General features: G+C 35.5%; 1 long non-coding RNA gene across 1 annotated transcript; it reads right to left on the bottom strand.

Moving 5' to 3' along the window:
* Positions 1–14,490: 14,490 nt before the first annotated feature.
* On the bottom strand, positions 14,491–16,022 carry LOC134484556 (uncharacterized). The gene is made up of 3 exons (XR_010062004.1): positions 15,431–16,022; positions 14,871–14,972; positions 14,491–14,626 (listed from the first exon to the last, which is right to left on the bottom strand). It is a non-coding gene; the product is annotated as an uncharacterized LOC134484556 (long non-coding RNA).
* Between the last annotated feature and the right edge of the window lie 1,813 nt (positions 16,023–17,835).

Here is a 17,835-nt window from a genome sequence, read left to right as displayed (position 1 = left end):
GAATAGATGCAACCATTCTAGAAAGGGACTCAGGCATGACATCACTGGGAAGGGGGCGGGACATCATGGGTGTGGGACATGACATCATGGTGGTGGGGCATGACATCACGATTATCCATCAGAAGTAATTATCTGGCTAAACATTCATCACGAGTGTCAGCTCCACAGGCTCACTGAAGATCCTAAACCATAGTTGTTAGTGAAGTTATATATAGAAAAACCCAGTCAATATCTTATCTTGTGTCCTTTCACCTGTACCAAATCGTTTGATCAATTTGTTTGACTCTTGATAACTGTTTTGGAACCTCTTGGAATGTGTTCTGAGTAGGATTAAGTCTGTTTACTCTCTCAGAACAATTAAATGGTGACACCTGGGAGACTGGCAGAGTTGTCACTGGAATTTTGACTAATAGAAAGAGACTTATAGCAGTCCCACTATAAAAGAGCTTAATAACCATTGATATAATTTTAAGAATTATTGTAGCATCGTTATTAAGACTAAAGAATTCATCTACTTGTCTGTATACTAACACTACGGGACAGTACAACTTCATAGGCCTGCAGAGATGTGCTCCAAAGGTGCTATAACTCAATTATTGTTATATATGTCTAATAATAACAACAGGAATAGCATTTTAATAGCAGGAAACTTTCCCAAAATGAATCCATTACAGCCTTGCTTAATAAGGGTGTACCAGTTGTGGATTATAAAGTAATCCGATGCTGTTCATCTGAGGATGATCACCTGCCAGTTATTAGCTTGTCCAGTCATGGCTCCTGACACTTTCTTCTCAGTCCCACATAGTACCTTCTCCAAAACTGACAATATGATCCATCACAAAACAGGCCTCAACAAATACAAGAAGACTGAATTAATCCTTTGCATCCTATGAGATCACTAAACACTAAGAATGGTCTTCAATAACAACAAGAACAACCAAAGACCCACATATACATGGTAGCTCAGGAATGATTTACTCGAGGAGAACTTGTTCAAGGAAGAAATAAAGAAAAAATTAAAGACACTTTTGAATTTAATGAAAATGAAGGCATAACTTGGGAACACAAAAAAGAAATGCTAAGAGGAAAACTCATAGCTCTGAGAGCCTCCACAAAGAAACAATTGCTATGATCCACTAGCAGTTTGACAGAAAACCTGAAATCTCAGAACCAATACAAATCCAAATACACCAAGAGGACTAAACAGCAGGAAATAATCAAACTCCAGACTGAAATCAACCAAGTAGAAACAAAAGGAATTATATAAAGAATCAACAAAACCAGGAGCTGGTTCTTTGAAAAATCCAGAAATAGGAAAATCCTTAGTATTCAAATTAAAAATAACAAAATCAGAATTGAAATAGAGATATAACCATAGAAAATGAGAAAACTCGAAAAATTATCAGATCCTACTATAAAAGCCTATGCTTAAAAAAACGGGAAAGTAAGGAATAAATGGATAATTTTCTATTCAGATACAAGTTACCAAAGTTGAATCAGGATCAGATAAACCATCTAAATACTCCCATAACTCATAAAGTAGTAGAAGCAGTCATTAAATATCTCCCAACCAAAGATCCCAGGACTGGAAAGGTTTAGTACAGAATTCTCTCAGATCTTCACAGAATACCTAATACCAATATTCTCCAAACTATTCAACAATCTAGAAATAGAAGAAACACTACACAATTCTTTCTCTGATGCCATAGTTATGCTTATAACTAAAGCAAACAAAGACCCATCAAAAAAAGAGAATTTCAGACCAATTTATTCATGAATATCCCTGCAAATATTCTCAGTAAATTTCTTTCAAACCAAATCCAAGAACACATCAAAACAATCATCCATCATGATCAAGTAGGCTTCATCCTGGAGATACTGGGATTGTTTAATATACAGAACCTGATCACTAATCAAACTAATCCCACTATAAAAACAAATTCAAAGAAAAGAAAACAATTAATTATCTCATTAGATGCTGAGAAAGCATTTTACAGTTAAAAGTCTTGGAAATATCTTAAATTCAAGGACCATACTGAAGCACAGTAAAAGCAATATACAGCAAACCATTAGCCAGCATCAAACTAAATGGAGAGAAATTTAATGCAATCCCACTAAAATCAGGAACTAGACAAGGACACCACTCTTTCCCTACCTTTTCAATATAGTATTCGAAGTCCTAGCCAGAGTAATTAGACAACAAATGACCCATAGCTTTCTGGTACTAAACCAATATTCAAAGACTTTACATGGACAGAACTATGGCTTCAAATGTATATGTAGTAGAGGATGGCTTTGTTGGATATCAATGGAAGGAGAGGCTCTTAGGCCTACCAAAGCTGGAACCCCCAGTGTAGGGGAATGTCACGGGTGCTGGGAAAGTGAGTGGTTGGTGAGGGGAACACCTTTATAGAAGAACTGGTTTGGGAAAGGATAGGAGTCTTATGACTGGAAAACTAGAAAGGTGAATAATATTTGAAATTAAACAAAATATTCCATTTTTATAAAAGGAAAAATAAAATTTTAACCAACTGAACAGCCAAAGAGGAATCTCAATCCCACTTGAACGGGAGAAGAAATGAACCTCAGGAGGGAAGAGTGAGGGGCCTGTGTGAGAAAGGAGTCAGTAAGGGAGAGGGGAACATGTTCAAGTGTTGGTAGGGAATTTGACTGAAGTCTTGAGTGCCAGCAGAATGAATGAAAAGAGTCAACCTCATGAACTAAAAGTTTGGAGGTGGGGGTGGCTCTAGAATATTCCAGAGACCTGAGATGTAAGAGACTATCAGGACTCAGTGAAATGTCCAGGAGTAGGTAGAGGGAACTTGTAGAGGCTAACTCCATGACGAAGAGAGAGCATCAAGTGAGGGATAAGGTTGCCATCCACAAATCAAAACTATGACCCATATTTGTTGCTGTCTGAAAGAATTTAAGGGACAAAACCAGAGAGGAGCCTCAGTAAAAGGAATTCCAGTGTCCCGCGATATCTGGGAACCAGATTAAGTAGAGGCCCCCAAGGCCTGACACTATTACTCATGCTTTGTCATGTTCACAAAACGGACCTGACATGACTGCATTAGCAAAGAAAAAACAAGCAGCTGAAATAGTCAGATGCAGACATTTACACTCAGCCAATGAACAGAAGCTGCTAAGCCCTGTGGTTGAATTGGGGAAAAGCTGAGGAAGCTGAGTAGGGGAGCAACGCAGTCGGAGGACCAGCAGTGTTAACTAACCTGGACCTCAGTGATTTTTCAGACACTGAGCCATCAATGCGGCATCATGCACCAGCTAATATGAGGCCTCTAAGATTGGAGTGCTGGTTCTGGACACAACAAGAGAAGATGCACTTAACCCTCAAGACACTTGAGTTCCCAGGTAGTGGAGAGGTCTGGTAGACTGAGGGTGGAGTGGGAGACAGCTTCATTCAGTTGGGAATGTGGGGAGAAGGTATGGGATGTAGAACAGAATATGGGCTTTGAGAGGAAGGAAATCTGAACTCTAAAATTTTATTAAGTAAAATTTTAAAAGAGAAAATATAAACTATAATAAACACTTTCTTCCCCAACTTGCTTTTTTTCCTCCTTGGTCATGGTATTTCATAAAAGTAATGGAAACTCTGGCTAAGACACAGTATTATGGGCAAAATTGTGCAAATGCTAGTTAGAGAAGTATGACATCTCTGTGGAGTCAAGTTAGTTTATCTGATTCAAACTTCCTTATTCAGAGATAGCAACTAACAGAGAATTTCTAAGACTAAGTTTATTATCATGCCGTAGTGAACATTTTTAACCAAACCATGATGGGATCTGTGATATCCAAAAAGAAATCAAGAGACTAGGAATACTAAAAGGAATGAATCTTGTTTAAACATTCTTGGAAGAAATGAAATTCATATCTATTAGATTACCATAAAGGGATTGATGCTTTGGATTGTGGCCTGCTACCAAACACAATCCATATTCTCTTTTATTACTTTCAAAGTAATAATAGTTTAATTAATAAGATGTGAACTTAACTCCAAAGATATTACTGTATGTATGGGTGTATTTTGTTTACTACATTTATTATAAAAATAATTTGTGTAAGAATGTCAATTGGAATTGCTTGGAAAAGTTCCTTGAGTTTACAGATATGGTTTTACTTAAATGAGATTTTCTCTAGCAGTGAATTCCATTTGTTTATATCATGGTTCCTTCTACATATACTGATGGAAATGACAATAGTTAGATTATTTCAGAAACACCTGGATAAAATTTCACTTACCTAAGGAAATGATTATTGAAGAAGTGCAGCAATTTTCTTTCTCACTACTGATGTACTTTCTTCATGTACATTGCTATTGGCTTCTGGAAAAAGAAAGCAAAATTCATTTTTTAATGTCTCAAGTTACCAAAGTAATTTAGAAAAAAGTCTATCTTGTCTTATAAAGGAGATATTTATCTAATGCTAAATAAGAGTAAAAAGAATAGCTTTTGGGTTCTTTTTTAACTGTCCTACAAGAAATAAAATAAAATGCTTTTAATATACCATTTTTTATATTGCTCAGCATCTCTGGTGTGTGTCTCTCACTCCCTCTCTTATCCAGATCTCTTTTAGTTTATGGAGCTGAGATGCCATGCATAGTAAACATCTTCATTCTCTCTCCCCCCAGGCTCCAAACCTCCTGCTTATTACCAGTGTTGAAAAAAAACTTTATATTCACTGATATATGCAGGACCAGAAAATACCTGTCTTTTTGCGGTTAACTTGGCATTCTCAGGGTCCTTCCATGCAGGATACACCAAATGCTTGAGTGATATTACACCCCAAGGAGAGCCCACAGCTGATATCTCTTCAAACTAAAACTTTGTTTTTTCCAAATATCTATATTTGCTGATGCCTCTTAAAAGCTTTAACATCCTTTGTAGCCCTCCTTCCACCCAAGGTAAAAAAAAGAAGGATGGAAGCATTGGGTTTAGTGGTGGTGGCCCTGTTTAAATAGGTTCATTGGAGCAACTCCCATCTGTGTTGTCTGGATAGCAGAATTACATTACACAGTTTAGCAGTGGCAGCTTGTTCCATTAGCAAACATTTCATGAATACACTAGTAGTTCAATTTTGCAGAGTTGTCATAACAAACAGGAAACAGCAGCAGTGGCAGAACCTAGTAGAACAGCCAGGCTTCTGTACGTAGCCTGGACAGAGAGAAGTTCTATGCTGTGATTCTCTCAGGGAATTGAAATCAGCAGAGACTCAAGATCCACAAACATTGTTGCTGCTGCTTCATTTGTTTGCCATAGTCTGTGTAGCCAACTTTCCCTTGGAAAAAATAGCATATGTTTGAAATGTTTGCTGCTGCTACAAATACATTACTGTAGCTGAGTAATCCTGTACATTATTTTCTCTTCAGAGTGATTGACACTATCCAAATCCTTTACAGTTATTGCTGCTAATTTTGAAACGGGTAATCCAATATGTGATCAGTTGAGAAAATTCAAAACAGTGTACCTGCTTTGACCATGTTTCCAATATAAAAATTTAAAAACACTTACAACCTATGAGCTGTAATGGTACTGGAAACCCTTAACAACCATCTCAATAGCAGTTACATATTCTTACTCTTGTATAAAAAATAGAATTAATTGGCAAAAGGTGATAACAATTTGTTTTTGAATGGGCTAGCCTGTCGGTGATTTTGGTCAAGATGATAATTATCAAAAGCATGATTTCAAGCAAGTTTATAAAATAATGTGTTTAAGATATGGAGCTCATTTGCAAATTTTCCTATCCTGTTTGGCCAAATGCACATGCCATCTAGTTGTAAGGATTAATCTGGTTTATATTGTAGAAACTCAACCTAAATATACATGTTTTTTCATGCATCTACCAGCAGGGTCACAAACCCACAGTTTTATTTCAATTGTCATCTATAAAATTCCATCTGTTACAAACAACTGTCCCATGGTTGTTGGGAATAGGTGGTAGAGTTTTTATTTTTTTTTCTAGTTCTATGTTAAATGTAAAGATATGAAAGGTAATAAGTGTGTGGAAAAACAATTTGGAATTGTATCTTAATAATATATTTCCCTTGGATTTTACTTTGTTTTATGTTTTATTAAGAAAATTATTGAACTTGGTGACTCAAGACAGCAAGTATAATACATTTTTTTTCTATTTTCTTTTTTTCGGAGCTGGGGACCGAACCAAGGGCCTTCCGCTTGCTAGGCAAGTGCTCTACTACTGAGCTAAATCCCCAACCCCATATAATACATTTTTAAAAATGATTTTAAGCAATATATTATGTGAACTTGAATTTTAACTCCAGTACTCCTGATTCTCAAGGGGACTTTTTCACACTTTTCTTTCTTGAATTTGAAAAATGAAGTGTACTTATACCTAAATCGAGTTTTAGAAGAGCAAAATGATATAATTTGAAGGAAATACTTAGAGTAGATTATAGGATTAATAAATAATGATATTTGACTATATCCTCCCTAGATGGTGAAGCACTTGAAGGAAAGCAGAAACTTCATTTTTTTATAAACCTATTTTCTAGACATGTACTGGAAACATAATAAGTAATCACTTATTTTTGGAGTAAGAGTTTGAATGAGTTAGAGTAGTACATATAATCTCCAATTACCAAAAGTCAGATTTGTAGAACCATCATCATGTTAAAAAAGAAGAAATGAATACTCAAACAGAGTCATTTGACAATAACATCATTTTTCTCTTATTTGACTAAACCATATACATTATGCCTAGGCAATTTCTTTCAAAAGCAAAGTTTTTGGTTAGTAAAAAATGTATGTATGTATATATGTATATGTGTATACATTTGTATATGTGTATGTGTACATAGGGACACACACACACACACACACACACACACACACACATATATATATATATATACATATATATATATATATAATTGTGTATGTGTACTTAAGGGCATATGTATATATGTTTATATGTATATATGTATATACGTGTAGGTGGACTCATTTATATATATATATATATATATATATATATATATATATATATATTTGTTTGTATGTGTATATGTGTTTATATATATATTTATGTAACAAAATGCACTCTACTTTCTAACTTTATGAAACTTTTCACAGCTATACATTAGTACTCAAGATTTTTAAAAGCTGTTTCATAAATTTTGATTCATTGTAAAGTTACAGTTCAGAAAAGAGATTCAAGGTAGCTAATTAATTTTTATAATATCAAATTTCCTCATCTATTTCATAAAACACAAAGATTTAGTTTGGTAATGTGACTGTATATGGGTTTTAGCATGAGACATATCTAATTAACTTTTCCATCATGTGATGTAATTTCAGGATACTAAAGGACCTATGTGAGTTAGAAAATATAACAAATGGACTGCTATATGTGATAGATCAGAATGATAGAAAGATACATACATACATACATATTTACATACATGAAAGATCACAGATAATAAGTAGATTAATATCACATACTCAGAATCATCAATCATGAAATAATTATTAAATGTGAAATATCTTCTTATATGAAGCACAATTTTAAATGTGAATTATGTTCATATCTTAATACCTAAAGGAACATTTATCAGCCGTAATTTTAAAATAAAATGTCTATTTAACACTTCCACTCAGGTAATTAACAGAGATGAAATACTTAGATTCCTTTACATTAATCTATCAAATTCTCCCATCATCTCGTCTTTGTTACTTAAAGGCATAACATCATACTTTGTCTCTATTTGCAAATCTTCAGCTACTTTCCACCCTGCTCTGCATTCTACCTCAAATCTTATCACTATATTTAAGTCTCTAAGAGATCCTCATGTGCTATCATGAAATTTAATCATGATCCATCATTTTTTATCTTTACTAACATTGCTCTCATATGGGTAATTATTATTTCTCTGTCACAAATGAGATCACTACCGCTTCCGTGATTTCAGTACTATTTTCAACATCAACCATTTTATAATTGCTCTTTAAATGAGATAATAAAATGATCTATTTTCCCCCAATAAATTTTCCACCAACAGTTTGTTCCATTGAATCTTTAGACAAGAAAAACAAAGTTGTTACAAAGTTCTAGTTCTACTCAGATTTAAAACAGAAAGCTGGCTATGTGACAAGAATCATAGGAAGAATACTTCTGGAAGAGAAAGCAGAGCTTGGAGAAGACCTCATGCAGAGAAGTGGTTCATGCAATTTTAAACAAAAAGTGTGAAAGACCTGAACTTGCATATTGAATATTATTTGTTGAATAATATTTACAAGTGATTCTGAGTGGACTACATAAGCATGTTTATTTATAAATCCATGGTAAATGCTAAAAAAAAATGACATCGACGTGTAATAGAACAGAAAAGGAAATAAAGTGGAAATTTGGTACAGGTTACATTATGGATGTTATCAGTTTAAACATGCTGATTTCATGTGATGAATATCACAGATATACTAACAGTATTGCATGACTCTATAGTGAAATTACACAGAGTGAGAACACTAACAATAACCTGTGACAAAAATGGCTATATTCTTTAATATTTCTTTTTGAAAACATTCATTTCAATTAAGAAAATTCAATAAAGGAACCAAAGATAACTCTTTTCATCTTTTGCATATCCAATCTTTAAACAGACAGGAGTATACTGGATGAATTTTCTTCAAGCATTTTGCTACTCCATTTACTATTAATTTAAAACAATATGCAGATCAGGGTGTCATACTTGTGGGTATTGGTTACTGAGACCCAATAATCTCCTCAGAAGGACATCCATATAAACGAATCTAAAATAATTTCCATTTAAATATTAAAAATCTTAAATATGAAGACTGCTTATCATTTTCACAATACATACACCATTTGTAATTACTTCATTTTTACGTATCAGTATCAATCACTCTACCTCTCTTATTTTGATATATGACAAGCTTAACAAAGAGCAGACCCTATGTTTCTCAGCATGCCTCACATTTCACCCATTTTCCACTGCATCTGGGCCATATTACAATCAATATAATTAATATTTTCAAGTAAATGATAATGGGATACAAATGCATATTTTGATATTTCCTACAGTAAAACAAGTAAAAAGATCCAATAAAAGAATAGGTACAGAATTTGTTTATATGAAAACAGTAGGTTAATAATACCTTATAATATCCACCCTAATTCATATTGAGTCAGTGCTGAAGTATATGTGTCAATGTTTATGAAAAGATTAAATATCTTTTATGTATCTTTCTAAAAACAATTGGACATAGTCAATAAAAAAGTGTCAGGCTCAGATAAGGTTTAGAAATAATTAAAATAAGTTCCAAAAAATATTCTAAAAGACAGTTATACAACATATAAGTTTAATTCTCAGGCTCCATAACTAGATAATATAGTACTGAGCAATTGTATTCAATTTGCACATACAATTTTAATTTACATAGGAAATAAATGTTTAAAATCTCAAAAGCTATATTTATTCAACAGTAAGATTTCAGAAGTGTAAGTTTATTCTTTTTTTTCATTTTCATTAAATAGGGTATTTCTCATTTGTATTTCAAATGTTTTTATCTTTCCTGGGTTCCTCTTCATCACCCCTAGTCTCTCCCACTCCCTCATTTTAGTGATTGTCTCCTCCACATGGACACTCCCTTCCTTACTGTCCCAGACAACCAAATATCCAAACTTTTAAAATGGGTTAGAGAGCTAAACCAAGAATCCTTAACTGATGTAACTCAATATCTGAGAAACATATCAAGAAATGTTCAACATCCAGAGTTATGAGAAAAAAGGAAATCAAAATGAACCAGAGATTCTACATTACACCAATCAGAATGACTAAGATAAAAAACTGATGCAGTAGCAGAATGGTCTAGGATGTAGACAAAGTGGAACACTACTCCACTGCTGGTGGGATTAGTAGCTCTATAGCCACTTTGGATATCAAGGTGGAGGGTCAGAGAAAATTGCAAATAGCTTTACTGAAGATCCAGCTTTACCACTCACTTCAACACATATACCCACACTTGATCCACATATAACAAGGACATGTGCTTGAACATGTTCAAAGCAGTCTTACTCATATTAGTCAAATGCTGGAACCAATCGTGAAATATGTCATTCCCACTGAGGAATAAATAGAGAACGTGTGCTATAATAAAACAAAGGAACACGACTCAGGTATTAAAAATGAGGACACCAAGAACACTGTACACAAAGGGAAGAAACTGGAAAATAGTGAAGTAACAGAGTACAAAAAGGTCATATCATGGAATGTACTTAGGGACAATTGGATGTTAGCCACAAAGTTAAGAATACCCAGTATTCAAATCCTTTATCACATGGAGGGTAACATGAAAGAAATCCAATTATGGATGCTTGCAACAAACTTAGAAGGCAGAGGGATGAAGGGACCTAGGTAGAGGTAGAGAAGGATAGACAAAGTGGGGAGGGGGATAGCAACAATGAAAAGAGACAAGAGAGAAATCCAGAAGAAAAGTGGAATAAATAACAATAATCATCAATGGTGGGTGGTGAACTTGGGTATCCCCAGGAAAGTCCCAGATTTCAAAAATGCAAAAGGCTCCTATACACCTACTGGGATGATAGTAGTTTAAATACTAAGCAGCAAAGAGATAGAACAACTAGAGACTGCCTCTTGTAGCTACACATGACCCAAGTGAAGGGATGGTGCTACCCATGCAGCTCAAAATTTTTAACCTATAAATATGCAAGGCCTAAAAAAAAGTAAAAGAAAAGAGCAGAGAATGAAGAAAGCCCCTTCAGAGACTACCTCACCATAAGAATCATTTCATCCACAGACCTTAAATCCTCTAACTATTCCTGATGTCAAGATGTGCTTGCAGATAAGACCCTAATATGTCTGTCCTCTGAGGGGCTCTGCCATCATCTGACTGAGACAGATGCTGATACAGCTAAACATTTGACAGAAAACTGACAGCCACATAAGATGAATTAGTCTAATGCCTAAAGGATCTTAAGGGGATTGGAAACAAATATGAAACACAAGAGTATCAATTAAGTTTATCCTTCAGAGTCTCAGGAAATTTACCAACGAGAGTATACTTGGCCAGTACATGGTTACTGCTATATAGATAGCAAAGCATATGGAGAAGACAACTGTCCAATCTTTAATCTCTGGAAAGGAAGGCAATTGGTCTTGTGGAAATGTCATATCCCAGAGAAGGGGGATGTTAGATGGCTAAAGTGAAGTGGGCATGTAGATGGAGGAGCACCATCATAGAAACAAACAGCATCGGAAAGGCTTGGGGGATTCAAGAAAGAAAGAAGAGTTTGGGAAATGACTTTGAAATGTAAACAAATACATAGATTATTTTGCACTTCCATTGTTTATAATATAAGATATGTATGTTTCCAACAGAGATGTTCACATCTCTCTCCTTAATGAATATACAGTCAGTATTTGTAACATAGGTTTACTGAAAGTTGAAATCCAAAATTGTTGTGACTTACTTATTATTCAAATTTCACATAGATAAACCCATTCAATATTTTATCTTCTGCCCTTGTAACTATAGCAAATATTTAGTTACTTGATAGAAAATTAAAAAAAATTGTCTTTCTACTTCATTAGTTTTCCATTCAATGCCTCAAATGTCTCTCAATTTAACTGTATGTACTACATTCCCTTCATTGTTGCTCTTTTCCCTGTCTCTTCACAGTTGATATTCCTGTTCCTGACTGTGTCCTTCAGCAATACATAAGTACACTTGCATTTCTCAAAATATATACAGTCTGTTTCACTAGACTCTTACACAAAATGATCATACAGATACACAGTTTAGAGAATTAACATTCAGATTAAAGTGAATATGTAACTCATTTTTTACTTTTTGATCTGGATTAACTCATCTAGGATGGCATTCACAAGAGGAATTCTGATTTATTTTCATTGATATTGGGTTTAAAATACTTGTGCATTATATACTTCCTACCTTGGATTAGTCCGGCATACCACACACAGAACAGAACAAATCAATTAATTGTAGGATATGTGCATGTATGTGTCTAGGTCATTCCACAGTAACTCATGCTAAATGTTTGAGAAGCAAATCTGTTCAAAGATAGAATGACCTCCGTTTTTTGCATGTTTCTTAAACATACCAAATCACCTCACATTGCACCAATTATTTATACCTCTGGGCTACAGATTAAATTCATTATATCTACCATTAATCTCTCCATAGGGATTAAGAGCTTATTGATAAATAATTTTGTAGTCTTTAGATTAGAATTTTGTCCCAAAACTCATTAAGTATTTATTGTTCTGTAAATTCAAACCTAAGTGGTATTTCGGAAATTTGAGTTTCATGGTCAGACTTCGTCAGCTAAATGCACTCTGTCCATTGTTGGCAAGTTCAAGCTATGCTTCCTGAATGTCATGTTTGCTGTGACTACCTAGTTGTACAGTCATGGGATACGCAAGTGAGTTCTTATATAGTTTTCTCAATACTAAATTGATCTGATCAGAATCTGTGAAGTGACGAATCAATCTCTTTGTGCTGAATGTAGGTTGCCAAACTCCCTCTGGATAATTTTTGAATAGCATCTTGTACTTATGCATATGCTTTTTAGGTGGTTTCTCATTATCTATTAACACTCCACATAGATCTGGAGCATTATATTATTGTAAGTTTCCAAGCCAAGTGATTACCTGTCCTGGATTAGAATCGTCTGTGAGTTTCTAGATCAATGTGTGTAATCCTAAGGGATTCTTCTTGATATATTATCATCTATGGATGGTGTAATATCTACAACGTTTGATACACAGCCTTTGATACACCTTCCTTCTGCTGTGTAAAATAAAATTATTTACAGCAATGGGATCCTGTAATATTTAGGCTACTACATGAATCCTTTAGTAAAATATATCTATGCATGCTTATTCATGCCCAAAAAGATCCATGGGGAGACCAACCTGGCTAAAAATGTCAATTGCTACTCAGATGTCCACTATATATACAGTCTGAGGAAGAGTCAGTTCAGTTCAGGTGTGGAACTGAAGAATACTCAGCCATTTTCCAAACGAAAAAAAAAATCAAGTGACTAAGATAAGGATTGTGGGAATGCTTTCATCTATGTAGAACATTAATTTTAGACTCACATACAAATGTGTGATGTGCAGTATTATCAACACTTTATTTCAGTAGGAATTATATACTTTTGGGTATGGTCTCTCTGGACTATTGTATGATATCAATATGGTCTGCTGTGACAGATTTTCAAGTAAATATGAAATATGAGGACTCCAGCAGAGTAACTCTTGCTCAAGTAATACCCTTCATGTTATTTGTGACCCTCACTGGGAACACTTACTGCTATGTATCAGAGTTCTGATTCAATTTTAAGTCTTTTTTTTTTGTTCTCATGCTAACTTTTGATGTTTCCTTTCTCCAATAGAATAGTTAGTCAATGAGCCTGTATACCAGACATCAGATGCAATATCAAGCATTGGTTGCAGCTTGCCCCTCTGCTGAATTCACAGCTATGAGGAAGTGTTTCTTATGAGAAGTAATTGATCTCTACAATGTAGATTATTGTTGTCTGTGTTTTTCTCTGACTTCCTCAGTACTCTTAAGGGTCATATGAGGGAAGAAATCACAATGAGAGTGAGAAGCGATCTTTCTGGATCCCAGGATAGACAAAATACACCAAAGTTTCCTTGCAAGATATAAGAACATAGTGGACAGGGTTTGTATTCAAATTAGTCAATGAAATGCTCTCCCTTTATACCCTGTATATGTACAAACATTTACACAATTGGATTGGCTTGTTAGCTATGCCTACTTACCCAGCCTGCCCAGTTTTCAGGCTGTGAAGAGGAGACTTTGTTCTCAGCAAGGGATCAGGTGGTGGACAAACATCTTACTCTTGCTCACTGTTTCCCTGTTCCTCCAAGTTAAGCAGCTTCTTTCAAATGGATCTCCATTGTCCATAATATCACTGACTTCAGGTCTGAAGCTATGAGCCCAGTCAACAAGAAAATCTCCATAGCTAAGAAAAAGTAAAATTTTTCATTTTTTAATGCTGAGGTCGAGGGGCAGATATTATGGTGACTTTCTTTATTCTAAGATTTTCTTCAAACAGAGAAGGGGGAAGAGCATTGGAGGAGGGTAAGTTTTGATCTATCTAGGGTTGCTTAACAATAATAGTAATAATAATAATAATAATAATAATAATAAGTAGTTGTAGTAGTAGTAGTAGTAGTAGTAGTAGTAGTAGTAGTAGTAGTAGTAGTTTAGACTAGGAAGTTTATTCAGCATTTAAGAACACTGCCTGTCTTTCCAAATGTCATGAGTTCAATTCCAAGTGTACTCATCGTGGCATCCAACCATTCATAATGACAGGTGAGTCTGGTGAGTCTGACAGGAACAGTATACTCATAAAAATCAAATAAAATAAATCTTTAAAATAAATAAAAAACAAAAGTTTACTTATCTAAGTTTAAGTTACTGTGCTTCTGTAGCTGACCAACTTTCTGTGTTCCTCTGAGGACAGAAAATGCATCTCTCTCTATTAAAATCCAGGATGAGAGCTCACACACTGCTTGCCATATCTCGTCTGTTATTCAAACACAGCTTCTGCTTTTCTGAGAAATGAAATAGCTTCCATTACACTCCTATCCTACCTTCAAGTTCTACTTTTGAGAGGCACATCAGAAAAGTGTGTTTGTGCATGAGGACGTTGGAGTTGCAGTTTCTTCTGATGTGAGAATACTGGGTTTAACACAGAGGGGTCAAGACGATCAAGGAATGACTGGGTGTAATAACTAACTTTTGTTCAAATTCTGCTGATGTCATGGGTCAGTATTCCTGGAAGTTTACCCAACTCACAGGTTTTCTTCTTGAGCTCAATAGTCAGTTTCTCCTACTTCTTAATCTGCTGAACTTGCTCATTGATGGTGGAAGGTTGGCATGATGCCTTCCCAGCAGACCCTGTAGATAAACACAAGGGAACATGCATATTAATGGCCCAGTCACAGGAGAGACCATTCTGAGTCCCCCAACAAAGCATGAGGAAAGGGGAAATCTACAGACACTTTGAAGCACTGAGAGAGTAAGAAAGCTCTTTTCAAGTTGGACCTATTAGCTACTCTCCTGCCTCCAACAATGATTGCTAGACATATGCAGGTAAGTTCTGTAGTCCATAGTTCTTAGGACAACCAAGCCCTAATCATGTATGTTCAAAAAAAAATGAGTCTGAAATCTTGATACATTTCCAGGGGAGTATCCCTCTCTCTCTCTCCTTGTCACAACATGTCAATGACTTGTACAATAATCGTCTGTAGATGAAGTCCTATACTCTACCCTGAGAGTAGAAGATTTATCTGTGTGGCTCCTATTGGATATCTTTCTCATTCAGAGTGAAATTAAGGAACTCATAGCAAACTAACTGCATGCTTGTCAATTTCTGGCTGTCTGCCAAATATTCATCAGATATTCTTGACGCTTGGTCCCTTCTTTAAAAGTCCAGATGTTTCAGACCATAAGTCCTGCTCCTAGAAGGTCTGACCCAAGCACAGCTTCTCCAGGAAGTTCCCCAGTACTGGCTCAGGGCTTACTCTCTCTGCTTTACACCAGATTATTTATTTTGCATATTTATAACAAGAAAGAAGTCCTAATATCATTTTTTTTTCTCTCTCATCTCTCCATGCACTCTGTTTTTCCTGTAAATAACTCGATAATCCTAGAAAACATGTCTGTGTCTAAAACAATAAGCATTAACAAAATACCACAAGGGCAGCTTCTGTTTCCATAACACTAGTGACATCACAAAGAATACCATGGAATTCCAGGCATGCAATAGTGTACCAGAGGAGTGTCCCCTTCAACAGTACATAACTATCCATTAACCAGATATTCTCCAAATCAACAAGCCAAGTTGGCCTTTCCAGTACCTTTGCTGAGACACAAGGGAAGACTTTCCATCACTCTACCTTCTAAAAATGGAGATATGACTGATTAATTGAATTTTTTCCTACCTTCATGTACAGATACTGAAGCCTAAACTTGCAAACAAAGCTCAGAAATTTTTCATCCCGACCTTACTATGCACACTGAAAATGACAATGAAGAAAGGAAGTTGAGAACTTAGGTCAGTATGATTGTCATTTATGCAACGATTCTAAACAGTTAATCACTCTAAGCGGACATCTTCTTTAGCTAAATGATCATTTTATCAAATTTCCTCACCCATTGCTCCTCCTAACTAATGCTGGAGAGTTGGGATTATGCCTTCCTTGTAGAGCTGGTTCATAGATAAATACAAGTAAGCAAAGACTTTGGAAAGATCCACAGAGAAGTACAGTTTAGTTGAGGGAGTAAAAAAATTGGAATAATTATGTAAATTCAGGCAAAAACATTGTTCAGAGCCTCAAAAATAACATGTTTAGTCATGGGGTTCTTTATGATGTGAGCAGCAGTTCACAGATCAGGCTACAGGTGCATTGCTTAACATAGGTGCAATTTGAGACCTCAAAAACAGAGGAAGCATGATGAGTCAACCTTGGAATGCAATTAAGAAGTCATGCTGTACTATGGAGAGGTATCCTGCGGAGGAAAGAGACAGACAGAGACAAAGACAGACAGACAGACAGACAGACAGACACAGACACAGACACAGACACACACACACACTCACACACACACACACACACCAAAACAAAGCATCAGTCATGGGGACAAGTATGTTGTAGATCAATCATAAGGAGCTTCACCCATAGAATAAAAGTCAAATTCTTCTGTTGGGTGCCACATGTGACAACGTCTATACTCTTGAAAGGGTGTCACTACTACATTTCTGGAAAGCATCTATTAGAAACATACAGACAGGGAATGGTAAAGTAGGGTAGAGTCTAGGTATTATTAAACTATACATGTTTATTAAAGCCCCATGTAACCTTTGTCATGATGCTGGCAGTCTCAGCAAAGAGAAGCCAACCTATGGTCAGCCTGACATGCATTTCTTGAATATCTAAAAATTTTCTTTTTATACATGCGTATTTGACTCTATGCTTGTTGGGGGTTGTTGAATATTCTGCATCTTCACAGTTGTTCTTGTCTAGTAGATTTGGATGTCAACTCTATTTCTAATTGTGGTTCTCCAGAGGACTCCATGTTCAGATTACCCTGGGGTTTATGAGATAAGGAAGGGTATAAACTGGAAAGAAATACATTAACATTAGTAAAGACTGTTGTAGGATAGAGGAAAAAAATATGACAGAGAGGCAGAGAGAGAGACACATAGAGAGAATGAAAGAATATGCCTTAAGTACATGAAGCCAGAAAAGAATTTGTGAATCTAGAAAACAAGGTATGATAGACTGCCTGTAAATCCCAGTAACTAAGAAAGGACCTTGGATCCAGTTTTGATATTGAGGCTTCATACAGCTTGGCCTTTGCCAATGTGAGACACACGATTTCAATGAGCAAATCCATAGACTGGAAAATGTAGTTATGGTGGTCCAGAAAAAAAAAAAAACACAGAATTGTCCCCTCTGTCTGCTTCTCATTACTCTGGTCTCCCGTGTCACAGGATGCTGAATGGTCTTCCACATACCCTCAGATGCTGCTCACAAGGAAGAGCAAATTTCTTCAACAGTACTTCATCTGAGCTTACCCTTTGCTTGTGGATGGTACTCAGGAAGTGAACTGATAGGTTATACTTTTCCTAGCTGGGTGTTAAAGTTCAGACTTGAGCATCCCACTCTGTGATTTTTCAACAGTTACATGTATCCATTGGGATGGCAGTGTCACAATGACTGCAACTGTCTTGTCACGCCTTTCACATGCTTCATGT

Source organism: Rattus norvegicus (assembly GCF_036323735.1).
Source record: "Rattus norvegicus strain BN/NHsdMcwi chromosome Y unlocalized genomic scaffold, GRCr8 chrY_unlocalized_1, whole genome shotgun sequence".
Taxonomy (NCBI): Eukaryota; Metazoa; Chordata; class Mammalia; order Rodentia; family Muridae; genus Rattus; species Rattus norvegicus.
The sequence above is the reverse complement of the archived record's forward strand: the minus strand, read 5'-3'. Positions and strand labels throughout refer to the sequence as shown.